The 18,222-nt window shown below is 46.1% G+C and overlaps 1 protein-coding gene across 3 annotated transcripts in view; it reads left to right on the top strand.

Annotated features, from left to right (window-relative positions):
- The window catches only part of ST5 (suppression of tumorigenicity 5), a 92,221-nt gene continuing 73,999 nt past the window's right edge, over positions 1 to 18,222 (top strand). Inside the window, exon 1 of one of the 3 annotated variants that reach the window (XM_026034662.1) lies at positions 1 to 18. The gene's annotated coding sequence lies outside the window, so the exon portion shown is untranslated. Of the gene's footprint in view, positions 19 to 553; positions 679 to 18,222 lie in introns of those variants that run through there. The other 2 variants (XM_026034661.1, XM_026034663.1) reach the window with 2 other exon arrangements.

Genomic DNA, 18,222 nt, shown 5'->3' with positions numbered 1-18,222 from the left:
CGCCGCGAGCGCCGCCAGGTAAGCAGAGCGCCCCGCGGGGCTGTAGTGCAGCGAAGCCCCCGTGCATTCAGGTCGCGCATTTGGAACAAGCCCGGCAAAGGGAAACAGCCTGCAGGTTTCAGTGAAGTACATTTGCTTCTACTTCAAAGCTTTGGCATGCAAATATTTCTGTTTTCCTTCCTGGGGGAAAAAAGTGCAAGTTTTGTGTTGGGGTTTTTTTTTTTTTTTTTTTCCCCCTCCCTTAAAATGTGATATCTCTTACTTCAACAATCGATTCATGACCAAAGCCTGGCTTCCTGGGCTGACTCAAGGGAGGGCTTGGAGGAGGGGTGGAATGTTTCAAAAAACGGAGCTGCTGAAAAGGCATGCTGTTTTGTGGATGCCTCCCAGGATTGTTTAAGTCTGCATGTGTATGTGTGCGTGCGCGTGTGTATGAAAGAGAGAGGGAGAGAGAGAGAGCGCGAGATCTCCATGACAACTGGCCCGGCCGGTCTGTGTGCTCTGCAATCATTTTGCTGGAATCAGTGCTGCGAAAGGTCATACGAAGGAGTTGTGGGAAGCACAGCAGGTATTAGCCGCTAAACGTCTGCTTTTCCGATTGCCTCACATAAGGCAGAGGTTTGTCTGGGAAATACAAATCTGAGAATGGAGTGGGAAGGAAAGTGCTCCAAGTTTCAGGTAACAAAAATTGCCTTTTTGTGTTATTTCCTCTCGCTTAGGAGCTTTTTTTTTCCTGCGGTGTTTACTCCCTGCCTGGGCTAGCTTGGATTCCCTAGCTCTGGGGAATGATGTCATGCAGCAACAGTTGGATTCTATTAGCCCGGGAAAGAAGAAATGTCCTGCATTTCTGTAAAAACGACACTTTGCCTCTTTGTTGCAAATATTGTGCAAAGTCTGCACAAAGTTCTTAATTTTTTTCTGACAAATTAATTCCCAGAAAACTTCATGGAGGCCTGGAAAATGCCAAAATTAAACCAGTACAATTATTGCTGTATTCATGAAAATACTATGGAAGTGTTACAGAGTTCAGCAGGCATTTCTTTCTTTTTGAGTGCAAGTTAATTGCATCTTAATTAAGCGGAGAGTTTGGAAGCTCCGAGCACTTGGAGTGCTTGAGTGGCTGGTTGCAGAATGTGCTGCGAGTTTCTTCTGGGTTGGGCTTTGTCTCAGATTGCTGCTTCTGAAGAGATGACACCGGTAGAGTTGTTCTTGGTAAGGTTTTCAGTGGTCTCTGTTTCTCATAGTTTGAAACTCACCTTTTTGGGGCAGAGAGGGCGAAGGTGAAGAGCTTTTAAATTAATAAATCCAGCAATTGAAAGTGGCACTTTCCTCCTTTCCTCTGGCATGTTGGCTAAACACTGTAACCGGCAGCCAGCGTAAGGATGGCGTGGCTGGCGCTGCGAGAGGAGGGTGATTAATGTTCGTTTGCTGCGTCTTGGCCTCTCTCACACACTAGTTTCTACTTTTATGCTGTGCTGCCTTTTGTGCGTTTCGCGCATGATCCAGTGCGCGCTGGAGGCCATGGGAGTTTTCCCGTCAACTTCAAAGGGCATCAGAGCAGCCTCTGCTTGAGAACTTCTCGGCCTCTGTTTCGATCTTTTGACTGCAGGACCAGGCCGCTGGCTCTCGGCTTTCTTTCTTGAACTTCCCAGACAGAAGCTCTTTTGTATGGCAGCAAACAATGGCAGACCCTGGTGCCCGGCTGTGGCGTGCCTGCTAGCACGCCCCGAGATGACCGTGGTGCCTATTCCGCTTCCTGCTGTAATCCTTCTGGAAGGGAAAAGGGCAGGGAAGGGAAATCACATCCCTCTGGGCCACCTTTCCTCCCACAAAAGGCCATTACGTGTGTGTGTCTGTGTGTTTCTGTGCACACCTGCAAATTATTTCTTTCTTAAATGACAGTATCTGCTGTACCTCATGGATGATTTCCAGGCGGATTCTAGTAGGACAAACAATTGTTCTTGCTGTGATGTGTCAGTAGAGTACTTCATGGGAGAGAAGCAGGCTGTTAAGGAGCAGGTAATCCTGCACAACATGCATTCAGACTGACAGCTCCCATCTCCTGTTTAGCAGCTAATCAGCGCAGTGTAACATTTTATGTGCTTTCCTACCACATTTGATCAGCTTCTTTTTCTCTAAATGAAGTACTGCTGCTAGAGATGTCAATTAATAGCCTGATTAAGGAAAATCTAATGATTCGACCAGCTGTTTGATGGTTACGAGCAGTTAAATAAGGAATCCTTGTGCCATGCTCAAACAGAAATGAAATATCTGTGGAGCTGATGTCCTAATGTGAACCATTTTCACATTAACAAGGAATGCTGTGCTAATTACTCAAGTTTAAGGAGCATTTAGGAAAATATGTTATCAGTTGCAAAAATTTCTGAAATACAAAATGATTATAATGCCAAAAAAATGGAGCCTTTGTTTTTAAGTCCTTGCATTTTACTGACAGTTTGTACTTCCTGAAAGATGTCTGCAAGCTGTGCCAAGCTGGGCATTCCCAAAATGGAGGCATCCCAGAGGCAATAGCTGCTTTCTGGAGCTTCTGTCCTATGGTGCAAGGCAGTAGGAAGCTTGGCGAGCTCCCTCCTGGAGTTTCTGGACAAGCGGCGTCTCCCTCAGTGGTCTGTGCTGTAGTATTTACACGTTGCCTTGACAAGTGACGCAAGGCACCACTTCCATACTCCTTTAGTATAATATCCATGCGTCTTCACATTCTGAACTGCCACATTCCCCATGTATAACCGGACCAGTGGGAAATTTAAAAAAAAAAAAAAAAAAAAAAGTTAAGTGTAATTACAAAAATACCAAATGGTATCTACTTGCTTAGCTGTTATGGCTGGGTATAACACCTAGGCATTGGCACACTGCACCTCTTATTTATTAAGAGGATGAACAGAAGTCAAGGCAGATGCTGTTACACCAGGAGTGTGCGGGGATCCCTTCAAGCAGCCTGTACAGATGTGGGGGCTTTGGGGATCAGCTGCTGAGCTTCATCCATGCTCTTTAGCCCATGGTGTACAGCCTGCTGGACCGCCTGCTCTGTAAGTGTGGTTATGTGTCTTGGAGAGTTGCATTATGTTGTTATCCTGACATAAAACTCCTTGTTGGGCTTGTGCAGCCACTTTGGTGGATAGGCGGCTGTTTGCCCATGTTCTGGCTGTGGCTAGTTAGTGTCTCTCCGTTTTCCAGAGGCTAATGGGTCTCTTCTGATAAGATTAGTGGTGTCCTGTCTTGCCGAACTTAGAAGGAAAGTGAATGGATATAATGGAAATACTTTACCCCCCACCCCCGGATTAGCTAATGAGGAATTTACATACATAATGCTATAAAGAGTATAAGAGCTATAATGCTTAATTACTTCATTTATTGTGCTTAAGAGCACTTTTTGTGTAACTGCTCCTCCATAGATTGGAAATGTACTTTGCCCTGGTGTGTCCTTGTTGCTCCACGTTCCAGGTTAACTGTTATATTGGCACAGGTTTATCTTTATTAGCTGGAAACACGCTGCCTTGCTGAGGCTGTCTGGGCTGATTTTCTCTATGTTATTCAGTACTTGTTTCTGCTGTTATTTCCTTCTCTAAATAACTCCAGTCTTTTCAGTCTCTCTTCTTGGGGAAAGTTTGCTTAAAGCTGTAGAGAGTAGTGCAGCTGTCTGTTTCTGCTGTTTTCTTTGAAGGTGGGGTGATGTTAGCAGCACCTGGTTTGCAGGTACAGGCAGATGCACTATTAAATTCTCGAATATGAGTGATATTCGTTACATGTAAGCAGACGCTTGCAAAGGTTGCACTGGGTGACTGAAACAGCAGCACGTCTCTTCAGAAGAGCTGCCCTGAGGAAGCTCAAATCTTCCCTGTGTTGTGTTTAAGTTGGTTTAAATTGTAGACAAATGAACAGATAGTGCTTGCTATTGGCTCCCCTCAAGTTGCTCTCTAGTCATGGGGCCTTGGAGTGACTTTTTAAGGGGCAGGAGCTGAAGTATGGAGGATTTGCTGTGAGGAACACCCCTTGGGTATGAGCGTGGCTACCTCGACTTACATCAAGAACCTGGGGGTGACTGCAGTGCGGTCCTGCCTACAGTGCAGGCATTAGTGCTAGTCAGTAATCTCTGGTCTGCCTTTGCATCTTTGACCTAGTTGCTTTGTTGAACTTAACGCTGTTGCTAGTGTGACACAAAGCAGGCTCTTGGCACAGCCCTGCTCACAGAGCAGGGAGAGATCTGGCAACTTTCACACAAATCTGTTATAATTAAGGCTTCCGGTCTGGGATTTAAACTTCATCTTGCAGCTGAAAGTCTGAGAAGTTTTTTGTTGTTGTTGTTCTTGTGGTTGTTTCTCCAGGCTACAGGTGAAGCTATTGCCGGTGGAGACCAAGCTCTGTGGCAGGACTAACTGCAGGCAGACGTGGGAGAGGCAGGTGCTGTCCTTGTTACCTCTGTAGACTTTGCAGACGCGCTTCAGCCCTCAGCTGTGTTGAGCAGAGCCTCCTGGTTGTTCTAAGGCTCACGTGACAACAACAAAGTACCCTTAGGAGTTAGTGGAGTGTGGCACGCTTGGCTTTTCTCCAGGGCTGGCTCTTGTTCTGGGTTAAGACCTCATGAAGTGTTAATCCCCTGTGCCAGCTCGGAGCCAAGCTGTTGTATGTGTGGGGCTGCTCAAAGGAGGCCCGTTTGCCCATCTGTCAGAGGCACTGTTCCCCTGTTGGACCTTTCTTTCCCCCTATTCTGTTGCAGTTTGATAACAAGAAGATGAATCGAAGGCTGAAACTTCTGCCGACAGCAAGAAGACAATTTGGCATCCCTTGTGTAGCTGGCACGCGAAGGATACAAGCCATCAAATCCTATGATGCTCCTGTCCAGCTAAGCTTGCTGCTTTGTGACCAGAACACTCCCCCTTTCAAACATGCTTAAAAGTTGAAAGGCATCATTGAACATTTACCATGTTACGGACATGCTGTCGGACAACTCTGACAATTCAAGAGCAGCTCCCTGCAATGCTATTCCATGCCCCCTCAGTAGAGAGCAAAAAGCAACTGAAAGCTTCAGCAGTATGGAAACATTTGCAGCTGCACAATTCACGTTCCCATGTCTCTCTCAGGTCTGTGCAGACCTCCTGTTATTAGTTTTAAAAGGAAAATAACTCAGAGTGATTAATTTGAGCAGAATATTCCAGAGAGCTGCTTTATGACTGAGTTGTCAAGAGTGACAGGCTAAGAAAGCACAGACTAAAGTTACAAACAGCATCTCTGATGTGGAGCACAATCCTGTTTATCCAAAAAATTTGTCCATCTTCCTGCCACTCTGTTGCCAGCGTTTTCAAACCCAGGCTCTGCTCAGCCCGTCACATTCATCTCCTCGCGTTTCCTGGTCGAGCTCCACTCCTGTTTCCTGGGCCGTTGGCCTAGGGAAGGGGCTGAATCACAATTCAGAGATCTGCCTGAACATTATTTTCAGGGGACTCATCCCAGTGCATCCCTGTTTTGGAGAACATGGAAAAAGGTTTCAGAAGGAAGAATGAAAAAAAAAATATTTTGGGACAGTGAATATGTTTTGTGTGATCAGCTGCTGCTCTGGATGAGACCTGCCCTGTCACACATCAGAGACAGAGTTTCAGTGTTGCACTGATCCTGTCGTACTCCTCATGTGCAGGGCAGTAGACTGCCCTGTGGGAGCATTAAAGACCCGAGGAGAACCCTTTTCTTTTCCCCACTGCTCTTCTATTGGCAATAGCAAGTTTGAGTAGGCTGCGGATGGAGTGGGAACATTCCCTGGACTGGCACATGGAGCTTCCTGGCCACCTCTTTCATCCTCAGTAAGCCAGAGTGCCTGCTCCCTGCACAGCGCCTGCCAGATGTCAGGTGCCCCTTCCCTCACATGAGACTCCAGTTCTGGCCCCAGATTTGGGAACAGTGCGATTCCCAGGGCATGAAGGGTTGCTCCCAGTGCGAAGGGGTGCTGCCAAAGCGCATGCAGAGGTGAGCTCCCTACTGATCCCGCTTTGCTGTGCTCTGCCTCTATCCTCTGCCTGAACACCATGTCCTTGGGGCCGCAGAGCGAGGGCTTGCACTAGGTGATCTCCAGAGGTCCCTTCCGAGCTCAACCATGCCTATTTCACCTTAGATGAAACACTCTCAGGCCGGTTTGGATCAGCTGAGGATCCAGCCCGGAGTTTTGTTCTCCCTCTGCTAGCAGCACAGTGCCGGTGTGTGCCCAGCCTCTCACAGACCTGCTGCTTTCCTGGCAGTGCTGGAGTTCCTGTCGCTTGCCTCGGGCACAGCAGCGACGTCGGGTGTCAGTTACTGATCCCGCTCTCCTGCACTCGCTGTGTCTGCATGAAGTCAGGGATTCCACAGCGCTCCTGCGGGTAAGAGCTTTGCAGATGCTCTGTGGGTGACGTGAGTGACCTCAGACTTGCTAACATCTGCCATGGGGCATCCCTTGGCCCCACTGGCAACACAGCAGCCACTGCTGGCTCTGAGAAAGACAAGTTCCTGCTGTCTCCATGGGTACCAAGAGATACTGGCTGGTAGAAGTATTAAGGTGTTTACTGTCAAAAACGATTTGTCATGAGAAACAGAGAAGAAACGTTCACTGCTCCTGAGCCGTGTGAAAAGGCAGGGCTAGGACTAGATGCGGAGAAGCCCGCGGCTACCTGCGCAAGAGGGAAGCGAGCCTTGCTGAAGGAGAGTTGCAGCCTGCTGCTCCATGAAGGGTCGCCTTCCCGCGCAGCCACAGAAGAGGAGTGAGGTCAAAACCCAGGCTTCAGCCCCAGTGTAACGCTTACCACTTCAACAACGTTTACTTTCAGTCTGATCTAAAAGCAAGCAAACAACACATTGTTGTAGAGGGGAATCCAGTAATTTTTTTCTTTTTAGACCCGTAGGCACTGGTGTTTCCCAAATAAAAGGTTGTAGGACCCTAGCAGCAGCTGGGAGATGACTTTAGAGCCGACTAGGCCATTTCACTGCTGCACTCTACTGAACAGGAGCCGCAGATCTATCAGCTTGGCCAGACTGCCCTGTGACAGTGGCTCATTAACAGATGGGTTGTGTTGCCATGACAGCTTCAGGTCTGACAAATGTGACAAAGCTGCATTTTTATCAGTAAATCCCTTAGCAAATCCCCTGTTGGCCCTAGTCTGGAAAGCATATGGATAAGAAGAGAAAATCATTCTTCCTGCTCTTTGTTACGGCCTGATTCTATGCTTTGTATGAGAAGCAGCCGCCTAGGGCTGGCTGCATTCCTCTGTATGTGGCTGGAGCAGGGTAACGGTTGGAGTGATGAATGAATTAATGCCTTTTTTTCTGTTTTCATTTGTTACAAAACTTTTGTTGTTTTTTTCAGCAACTAAACCAATTTCAAATGTCAGATTTTTTTTTTTTTGAGGGGGGAGGTGGGAGGGTAGAAACTGATAGGAAACTGAGTCTTAGGCATTAAGAAATTTCATTACTAATGATTAGATTTTGAAATCTAATAGCATGTGAAGTATTTGCTTCTCTTATGCAGGCAGGATAAAAGAAGTGAGATATTGGACCAATAAAATACTTGACATGGCATAAAAGAAGGAAATGAGGTGGGCCTCAGAGCTCTGTAAAGTGTGATACAGTTGCCCTTGCCTGAAAAGAGTCAGCTCACAAGCCTTCAGTCTGTCCATGAGGGAATCACAGATAGGATGCAGCCTGTGCGCATGTATGAATGAATGAATGAATTGTATGTGGAGACTCCAAATAGTAAAGAAGTCACTAGGAGCTTGGGAGTTTTATCTCCCACCCACATGGAGGATTCTAATTTTATCCAAGATTTTTAAGAGAATGGAGGCAAGTCTGCCTAAAAAACGTCATTCAGGGGAAAATAATGATATTATTCTGAAACAGTTTTTTTTTTTTTTTGATTGATTGATATAGTAACAACCAAACCAGAAAATGGTAGGATTTGTAGTGAGTAAGGTGGCAAATTTGTATTGGGGCTGTTGTCATGCTAGTTCTGTTAGTCCCTGTTGTAACTCATTCTGGAGTAGGATGAGAAAAGGCTAGATGTGATGACCCAGTTTGGAGGTGAAAGCATTGGCCAAGGGCAGAAGTGCCCCCGGCATAAGGGTTTTTTGACGTATTTAGGTGACTAATTGTATAAAGACATGAGCAAACTCTAAGGAACAATTTTGACTTCCACTGAAATAAAAGCTGGATGAGTGCGGAAATTCCACAAAAGAATCAGATGCCTGGAAATGTCCTCCACCAGTGTATCGGGTGTCTAAGGCCAATGTTTGCAGAAGTCCAGAGGTCCCATGGACTTCCAGTGCTAATGTCCTGAGTGTTACAAAAGCAGAACTCACATTGAGCACCTTTACAAGTCCATATTCCCTGTGTACTCGGTGCTGTTGTATGTGCCAGAATAATTCATCACCAAACTATTTTTAAAGCCCTGTGGGTTAAAAGAATATTATTTTTTTCCAGATCAGGAAAGGATTTTCTTTTTTTCAGACAGACCTTCATAGCTATTTCATTGCAGAGAGAATTGTAAAGAGTTTTCCCTTTAGATGGAAAGGAAAACTGAGACCAAGATGTCCTTCTGCTCTGTGGGAGAATTGGCCTTGCTAGGGCAGAGTGAATCAATGTGGGAGTCTGGAGGCTTTGAGTGGTGTTTCTTCAACAAGAGAGTGCTGAAGAGAGGTGAGAGACAAAGAATAAGAGACAAAAAAATGGAGGAACCGACAGGATGAGAGGAGAGTGTCTGTGCATTGTGGCTTTGAGACTTTCAGTAGAACCATATTTGAGAGGACTTTCTCTTCCCCGTGTTATTTTTCCAACTAATGTTGGTTTTGAAGCGGTTCATAATTTACTGCTGAGCTTTGTTTCCCCTGCCTAAGCATAGTTTGATCATGTGTTTGCAATCCCATGTCAGAGGCTCTATTAATAACCTAGACGCCTCAGAGAACGTGACTGTGACAGATACCTTTGTGTGAGTTCATTTGCCCCTGCCACCTTTGCAACCTTCTATAAAGCTTTCTAGCTATTTTCTTTTCTTTTAACAGAAACCAAAGTCTCCTTTATAAAGAGTGCACGCACACATAGCTACAGACAGGTTTTAGGCTATTTGTAGCTACAGACAGGTTTTGGGCTATTTGTGTGTATTAGAGCTGTGATATGCATGCAGCAGCTGATCAGGTCATAGACAGTGAGCCTGAGTAGGCAGCTCTGCAGACTTCTCTATTTTCTACCTCACTATTCAAGAAGTGCATTTGCAAGGGCTGTACAGTGCTTGCCCTTGAGCCATTATCTCAATCCAAAGAGCTGTCTTGCCTGCATGTCCAATTATAGCAAAGCTGGGAAGCAGGAGATGTGAGGGGAAAGAGGTGTTTAAGGAGGAGAAGAAGTGAGGAAGAATAATGGAAGACAGCAAATAAAGGAAAAAAAAGAAAGGAAGATATTTGAGAAATAATTCAATAGTTAGACCTTATTCACAGGATGACTCATAGAGCTTGGCCTTGGCAGTCTTTGGGAGGAAACTTCGGGAGCAGTAGTAGCAGCCAAGAAAGAGGTATGTAGCAAGGTGACTGCACAGGCACCAAACGTCTTTTGGCATGTTGCCATTTGGAAATGCAAGGTCGAAGTCCTCCTCCTGGCAAATAGGGCATGGCTGGTGCTTTGTTTCTTGTTTTGCAGCGGGCAAAGGAGGGAAAGCTGGCAAAGGGAGGGTGGCGCTCGCACTGTGTGGCAGCAGCAGTGCCGGCCGGTGTGGGGTGAGGAGGGCAGAGCAGCAGCACGGGCGAGACCCGGCCCCTGCTTAAGCCGGGCTTGTGGAAGGGCCTTCCTGGGCCTCCCCCAGTTTAGGGCAGGGTTGGTGGGAGCGGGATGTGCTCACTAGGTTGTTTTTTATCTTAATCATGAGACACACAACTGCATTTGTTTCTTTGTGTCTCTAGGCAGTTGGATTCTGCTGCGTTTTCTCTTCGTGGCTGATCCCTCAGAGCAGTCTGCTAATCTCCTTTGGACTTGACAGGGAAAAAGACTGGGGATGTGGTTTTGAAACTGAGAAAAGAACCACTCTGTGATAAACTGTGGTTCACTGGTTGAACACGAGGATGAAATTCATTCCAGGCTCTATATTCAAATGGAACAGTTTATGAATGGCAGCGCGAGCCCTGGATTGTGTTTCAGCAATAGCTGTGAGTTGTGCTATTTCCACTATATAGGAGGATATATTTTTTATAAGCTTTTCTTCTCTATTCTTCAGATTGTTCAGATGTAAAATTGTGCTGCAGATGACTATGCAGTATTTGTCATAGAAATAACATTCCGTTTATGGGGAAAAAACGGAGTTAGTAACTGTTGTCATCAATTTACTTATTTAAAATCTCTGTTTAGCTGGAGGATAATTGTTTAATTAAAAATGACGAGAGCAGAGAGGTAGCACAGTTGTATTTCCACTCCACTTCTGTTTCTCAGAATCTGTGTCTTGTTTTATAGCATTTAGCTGTGCTTGAGCTCTGTTACCTGTCCCACGGGGGTAATTCCACTGGACAACCGCACACCGTGGACACGGCGGCGTGTTCGTGTCCCAGGCAGCCGCATGTTAAGGTGAAAGCTGCCAGCTGCAGTAAATACACATCAGCATCGTTACAGGTTACAGTCAGGTGGATGAGCTGGAAGATAGCAGTGTCATAGTTAACAGAGAAACAAAGCAACCAGAAAGAAGATCTGCTTAAGCAAATGGAAATTAAGAAATTGGGAGTCTTTTTGACTAAAGTCTATCAACTTTCTAACTGTTGCTGCAGAGAAACAACAGCTGACAAAGAGATGCTTAAAAATGCATGAGGAGCCAAACCCTCCTGTCATTTACTTACTGTGGTTTCACCCATTGCTTAAAACCATTTAGTTACAACATAATCCATCTGAGAAGTTTAAAATGTTGACAGAAATAAAAATGAGTTGCAAAACTCCCAGCGCAAAAGAAAAGCTTAGGCAAAATGTTTGGGATGTTATGTTGCAGCTGTTAGCTGGAAACTTGCATTTTTTTATTTCTGCTTTCTCACTGCCTTCTTTGAAAATGCTGAACACCTGTAATTTTGACTTGGACACAGGTAAATTGAATTTTAAAGATATATTTGTCACTTTTAAATTCCTGTCGTTATTGTAGCTGGTCCTAGTTTTAAGACATAGAAATGTCAGATTTCTTTAAGCTGATAAAAATATTTTTTTAAAGAAAGATGTGTGGTGTTTACATTAAAACCTGAAACATGGGCTAGATTTTCAAAAAGCAGCTGTTTGAGTTGCACTTGAGACAAGCGGGATGGTAGGTGCAGCAAAAGCCCCTTGTTTGGAGCAGTTTGTGCTCAGGCTGTTTGTGGATAGTGGGCCCTGGAGGTACGTGGTGGGTTGTAAACAACCCCCTGCTGAAGTGTGCGGGCTGCAGGGGAGGTTTCCTGCTTCCCTGTCGCCTTGAAAACTCTGCTCTTGTCTAATCTCTCTGCAGCAAAGGGTTAGGAGTCAACTGGTTCATCCCGTCTTGCTCATCAAGTTTGAAATACCTATTGCCCAGGAGAAAACCCAGAGAAGAACCTATGATCCCCCCGGGAGGAAGTCTCCTTGGGAGGGAGAGATGCATCTTCAAGGTCAAGAAGCATAAACAGAAAGTGAGGTTTGCCAGAAGTTAAATGGAATTAGACTTTGCTGAGGATATTAAAACAAGTCGAGTCTTTGCTAAATATTTAAAACTATAAATAGAAAAGAGGTGGGGAATAGCTATGGGAGGAGAACGGTGGAGTTGCTAGTGACTGTACAGATTAGACAGAAACAAAATTGTGTTCAGCCTCCATTTCCAGTGAAGAGGGAAATATGGTAAAATTGAAGAGGCAGAGGAAGGAGGTTCTCGAGCATAACCTCCAGACTTGGGCATTCTTGTTTTTGAACAAAATTCAATAATCAGATAGTAGCTTCTTTAGAAACTAGTCTTAGATGGGCTGTTCACTGTCTGAGAAATGAGTTGTGCGATTTTTCTTTGCTTATATTGGCCAAAGAGAAATTAAAAGCAAACGAAAGAAAGCCAAGCAATCAAACACAGCCCAAACCTGCATGTTCTGCCCACGTTCTAGCAGGTTCCTTGAGCTTTGGTGACAGGAGCAGTGTGAAGCAAGCGAGGCTAAAGAGCCTAGAGCAAGGACCTGGGTTGCCTGGCCAGTTGGAGGAGGACCTTTGGATTCTTTCATTAAAATAACTTAATTTCTTTTCCACTTCTTGCCTTTTTTTTNTTTTTTTTTTAGCTAGTAGTGCTTGCTGGTACTATTAAAGATAAGCCTTAGAAATCCCATTTTACAGCCAGAAGAGCACATCTCCCTTGTCTGAGCAGGCTGGACCAGACTGCACTCTTGCCACTATTGCTCTTTGTGTTTGTTTCCTATCCTGTATTATGTTAAGAATGTACTAATCCCCCATCCACAGATCTTCCCTGTATTTGTGCTCAGGGTGAGGAAGTTGGGCTTTCAGGTTGGAAGAGGAAGGACAAGGCCAAGATGAATAGTGGCTGATGCTTAGCAAATATTTTTCAGTAAGAAATATGTGCAGTATTGTTTATAGAAAGGTTTTACCTACAGTGGAGAATATTTTATTAGCCCTAACAAAAATAATGCTTGAATAATTCTAAACCTATTAAACGAACAATTTGCAGGAATAGTAGATACATAAATACCACATATAATAAATCATGTCTTGCATGCACAGATGAAAGTGCTAAAGCAGCAGAGGGTCACAGTGCTGGAAAGGTTGCCTGCAAGGCTGCCTGTTACTACCTTTTTACTAGAAACAAGATTCAAACTAAAATATGGTGGCCCTCGGCCTCAAGCCCACATGACTGCACTCTTGCACATCTAGTAGCAGCTACATACCCCCCCGCCCCCCCAATTAGTCATACACGACTCCTGAAATCAGGAATAACAGTACCGTGGGATTCAGCCTGCCGGCACAAAGGGCCTGTGCTGTTATAAAAATTGCTGTCAGGGATATAGATATGAGACAGCATCTCTAGAGGATCCCTGTTGTTCATCTGCTGTTCACAGGAGGACTAAGAGAATGTCAGTTTGCGGCTCAGGCTGTGAGGAAAGACCATTGCCTGGGTCCAGGACCCAGGCCTGGGTCTGTTCAGCCTGGCTCTGGGAAGATAGTTCCTTAAGCTACGAAATTCCTGTTGGAACCGGGAGTTCTTTGGAACTAGTCTCTTGAGGTTTGTAACACGTCGAGTACACAGCAGTACGTAATACATAAGCCATTTTAATAAAAGGAAAGGAGAGGCTATGTCAAATCATCAAATACCAACCCCAAGCCTGGAAAGGTTGAGAAGATACTTGATATCCTTCCCGGTTTGTTTGTGAGGTGGTTTTTGTTTGGCTTCTCTCTCGGCTGCCTCTTTTGATGGCTGCGCTCACCTGCGCCGGAGCAAGAGCCGCGGGCTCTCTATGGATTCGGAACTGCCTTCTTAGCAGGAAGGCAAGAAAGATCATTTAAAAAGCTGTTGTGATGCCAGGGGTGTAACAGAGGACCATGGCACCATTTCCTGACGTAGGTTTGATTCTTCATCGTTTTAGCATATTAAAATATCTGTAGTAGCAAAGAACAGCTCCCTCTCTATTGGATCTTGTTGGTGTTTTTTTAAATGTGTGAAGGGCAACTCTTGAAATTCCTTATATTTCTTCTAACAGCTTTTCAGTGTTGATTCACACTTTCCTCTTTTGTTCTAATATGGAAGAGTGAAATTCCAGCCAGGCTGACTTAGTGAAAACTGAATTAGTGCTGATGGCTGGAGAGAGAGGTAACTTGATCTTCTGTCTCCCGCGCCTGAATCAGGAACTGAAATAATTGTTCTAAGCCCCTGCTGGAGCTGCCAGAGCGCGGAGCGGGGCTTCTGCCAGAGCGTCGCTGCAGAAGTGCCAGACATTCCTCCGCTCCCCGAGCGCGGGAGAGTGTGGATTTGGGAAAGAAAACCAGCGCAGGCAGCGGGGGGCCGAGATGCTTCTCTCTCCACGTGGAACGGACGGGCTGTGCGGCAGTGCCACTGGCAGGGCCCCGGGAACAGCAGCGTGTGAAGATGAGCAAGGGCTTTGTGTACAGCGCCCAGGTAAAGGAGGTCCCCCCATTTTCTCTGTGGAGCAGTGGTATTAGTCATGCTGTCACATGGCATCACGGAGGAGATGAGGTAAAGCTACCAGATACGGGACTTGAGGGCTCCTCACACAGCGAGAGCAGCTAGTTCTGGCCCTGCAGCCTTTGGGCTGCCTGGAAGGGAGGTTGATGTTTGCCAGCTACATGGCCCAGCTGCACCGGTTAATGATTCCTTCCCCTAATTGAAACCATTGTTCATGGTTACAGCCCTGCCTTGTGGGAGCTGCTGGTGCAATAAATCCTGATTTTTCCATATTAGAAAGCTATGTCCTTTGGGGATTAAAGAAAAAAAAATTACTGTTGCTATGGATATTATAATTTTTGCGAATAAGGGATTTAAAAAGTAGTTTGCTGCATTTAGTTTATCACTTTATCATGATGCTGATATAGTTGCCAGTAGTCTCTGTCCCCTCTCTTCTCCCCTCTTTTTTTTTTTTTTTTCTTTTTTTCTCCCCTTGAATTAGTTCCCTAAATAAACTGAGGGAGCCTGGGAACTGCTAGACTCCTCAGTCACTAGAGGGTTGTATGTGCTTGGGGCATTAGGCTTTTGCCTATGAATTGGGGACTGGAAAGGTTTGAGGTTGGGCTTGCAGTTTGAATGAGCAACTGTGCAGTGTTCGAGTACTTAGGCCATTAGCAGGGCTGGAGGGGCTCTGCAGGCCAGCCAGGGGTGCCGTCCTGAGTTCTCACATCCGAATCCCGCCGCTTGGAAGGAGCAGACCGCTGTATACCACAGAGGATGGCAGGTCCGTTTCTCCTCAGGTGGCTTTGGGAAGATGTAGAATTTGTTGCTTGAGGAAGACTCTTCACCATGAAATAAAAGTGTGACTGAGCTTGAGGAGAGATGGGCTTCTTTTGAGAAATGGAGCTTAGAAAGAAGAATGTGGTTCTCCTTCCAGGAGTTACGTGCTGCCTTTTTTTTTTTTCTCTTTAAAAATACACAGTATGTTTGCTATCCTTTATCTTTTTTTTTTTTTTTTCCCCTTTGTCTGATCATCTTCCTTCCTCTTTTCTGCTCAACCATTTGCTTCCTTCAGTGGCAGGGCTAAGAGGAGGAAGGCTGTAGTTCACTCCCTCTGGCACCATACTTCTTTTCTGTGTTTCCCTTAGGTCATCTCAGCTGGAGCTCGGGCAGGGAGCTGACCAAGCTCTGTCAGCCACAGCACTTCTGCTCACACTGCACTGTGGTTTGTAGTCATGGCAGCATTTTGGGTTTGTTTGTTTGGGTTTAAAATTTGGGAAGTTTAAGGCAGAGGAAGGCACTAGCCCAGAGGCTCCTAAACTTGTAGGGCTTTGGAACCAGAAAGCCACTTGCACCAAACAGGTGCTTACTGCTTGAAAGGGTATCAGTGTGGAGAAGGAAAGATGTGGCAGGCAGGAAGGGGCAGCTCTCGGTGCCCAGAGTAGAAGGTCGCTAGTGCTTGTCTCTATTGCTATGTGCTTGCCATGTTGGTGTTGCCAACACCATGTTCTCTGCCAAACTTGTACAAACCAGTGACTATCTCCTCACAGCCTCTGTCTGAGCTGAGTCATAAAGTTATTCCTGGTTCCTTGGTAGAGCAGCAGCATTTTGAGAGATGGAGAGAGATTTCTGAGGTAAAGCAGCCAAAGTAGGAATAGCTGTGGGAAAACAGGCCAGTCATTCAGACACCCAAATGTGGGCTGCGGGGTTAAATCTCGGGCGCTGGAGTTTGGCACTAGGCTGGAAGATCGCAGCCCTAAGCAGCATTCCTGAGACCACAATAGAAATGTGTCCAGTTCTTGAAAAAAGCCCGGGACTCCTGAACCCTGCAATCTTTGCTTTAAGCTCAAGAGCATCCTCTTTCTCTGAATGTAAACAGATACTTCGGAACAGTTCTGGCACAAATTGTAATATAAACAACAGACTTCCTTGCCATGCAGTTACCTGTGTCCGGGATAGCTTTTGGATGTGCTTTCCTTACAGGGGAATTGAGACCTTCTGTGCGCCTTTCTACAGATTCCCTGGGTAACTGCCAAGAACAGAAGAGGCAGACCCAAAGTTGTTCTCATCTCTTTGTACAAGCCAAGACAGTTTTGGCTGATATTTTCCACATACATCCATGAGGTCTTCAGCCTAGTTCCTCATTCTCCTGGGATGCTCTTATATCATCATACTGAGACAGCCCATCAAAATTAATAGTTGCTTCACTTCGAGTGTTAGTATTGGCAACTGAAGTATCATGGATCAGATCTGCTTCTTGGAGATACTGACTCACAACAGTAACACGATTAGCAGCAGCACATAGTGATGTGAAGAGAAGAGGTTCACAATAAGGGAGCGCGTCAGTTCTGGACATCACTGAGGAAGCAATATCTAAGACCTTCAGCTGCTGTTAGAAGATGCCTTAAACAGCACCTTACAGCAACGTCAGCTTGCCTTCTGTTAATGTAGATGAACTTGGCTTTACTGCACAGTGCTAAGGAGAAATCGGAGGACAGCTGTGCAGGACTGCTGCTGTAGCTCATGCACTTAACTTCTGCTGAAGGCCTATAATCAATTCTCCTGGCACCCATGAAGCTCCCTCCCTGTGAACCTTCCTAGGAGCTCCTCCCCACCCTCCTGTGCATTGGCCAGGAGATTTAATTATCCTTGTTTCTTTTCTCAGCTGTATGTATGGAGGTTAGCTCCAGACAGCCTTCCTTGTGAGTGAAACAGTGCTCAGATCTTTTCATACATTTGATCTTTAAATGGTTTCAGATTTCCGTCTAATGCCATTATCCAGCTTGCCCATTTCCTTCTGCTTAATACCAGGAGAAAGCAAGTTGCACATGTTGGCTGTTGATCCAGGGCTTGTGCTTTATTGCTCTCAATTGTCCAAAGCAGCTCCCTTGTTCCTCTGCAGACGTGCAGCTAGGGCCAGCATGCCAGAGGCACCTCATCCCTTAGCAAAGTGTCCCTGAGCAGGGAGTGAATTCGCCTCCTGTCACCTGCTGGCTGCATCTCTGCTGAGGAAGGGCAGGGCTCCCTGGTAGCTCTGGCTTCCAGCACATGGGACATTTTTTGCTTGCTTGCCCTTCAGGAGCCTTTAGGACGCAGTCTGGAACAACTTGCTGGTGTGTGTCAGCTGCTAGATCAGCCACTCTGCTTAAAGAGCAGCTGTTAATTGATTGACAGAAACTCACTGTTTTCTTTCTATCCAAAGGAGATGTTTCTTGTCACCCCTGTGGTGACAGCAGGTAGTACCAGGTACTTAAGGAACAGTTTACTTTAAGGAACAGTTTACTTTCCTCTGTAGCAACTGGTCTTCACATGCAGAACTCAATGTTCCTCTTCTCAGAGCTGTAAGGTAGCCCTGGCTTTGTAGTGTGAGAACTGAAAGGGACAGTTTGTTGTGGCCTTGTGCTCGATGCCCTCAGATGAGAGCACCACAAAACCTAAGTTCAGCTGCTACAGGAGCAACGAGCAGTCTGGGAATACACACGGCTTGTGCCCACCTCCAGAGGGAGATGCACACTCCAGGGGTGTCCCAGGAGTAAAAGTTATGGCAGAGTAAATAAGTAGGTGGTTTTCTTCTTGCCGGGGATCCACATGCTACAGTGTGTCCCCAGCCTCTTGTGCCAGCTCTTATGTGGACTTCCCGGGAGAGTGACCTTTTATTTGCAGGACTGACCTCTTGGGTGTTCTGAAGGACTTTATTTCATCGGAGAATAAAATGCTACTGCGTGTTCTTTTTTTGCTCTACTCTGTGCTGTAAGAGAACAGAGCGGCCCTGGGGCTGTATGGCAGAGACTTTCACCTATTGTAAGGCTGTTTCCTGCATCTCTTGTGAAATGGAGGGAAGGTGAAGTGGGGCGCGTTACTCCAGAGTGTAGCATGCCCTGACAGGAATGACAAAGCATCAAGAAAGGCTTGGCTCTTGCCATGCAGAGTGAGGGGAATTCCTCTCCCTCCCTGCTCCGTGGTGGCAGCAGAAGAAAAGCTCCCTTAAGGTGCTCTGCCTGCTTGTGGGTGTGCAGGTGGGCAGGCCAACTGTGTGTTTTCACGCGGATCGTGCGGGTGTGCAGCGTCTGTCTCTGTCCCATTAGAGTTCAGGTCTGTGTGTTGGGGAG

Source organism: Nothoprocta perdicaria, unplaced genomic scaffold (assembly GCF_003342845.1).
Source record: "Nothoprocta perdicaria isolate Ctin4 unplaced genomic scaffold, notPer1 scaffold_15, whole genome shotgun sequence".
NCBI lineage: Eukaryota > Metazoa > Chordata > Aves > Tinamiformes > Tinamidae > Nothoprocta > Nothoprocta perdicaria.
This window is presented reverse-complemented; position numbering and strand designations above follow the sequence as displayed.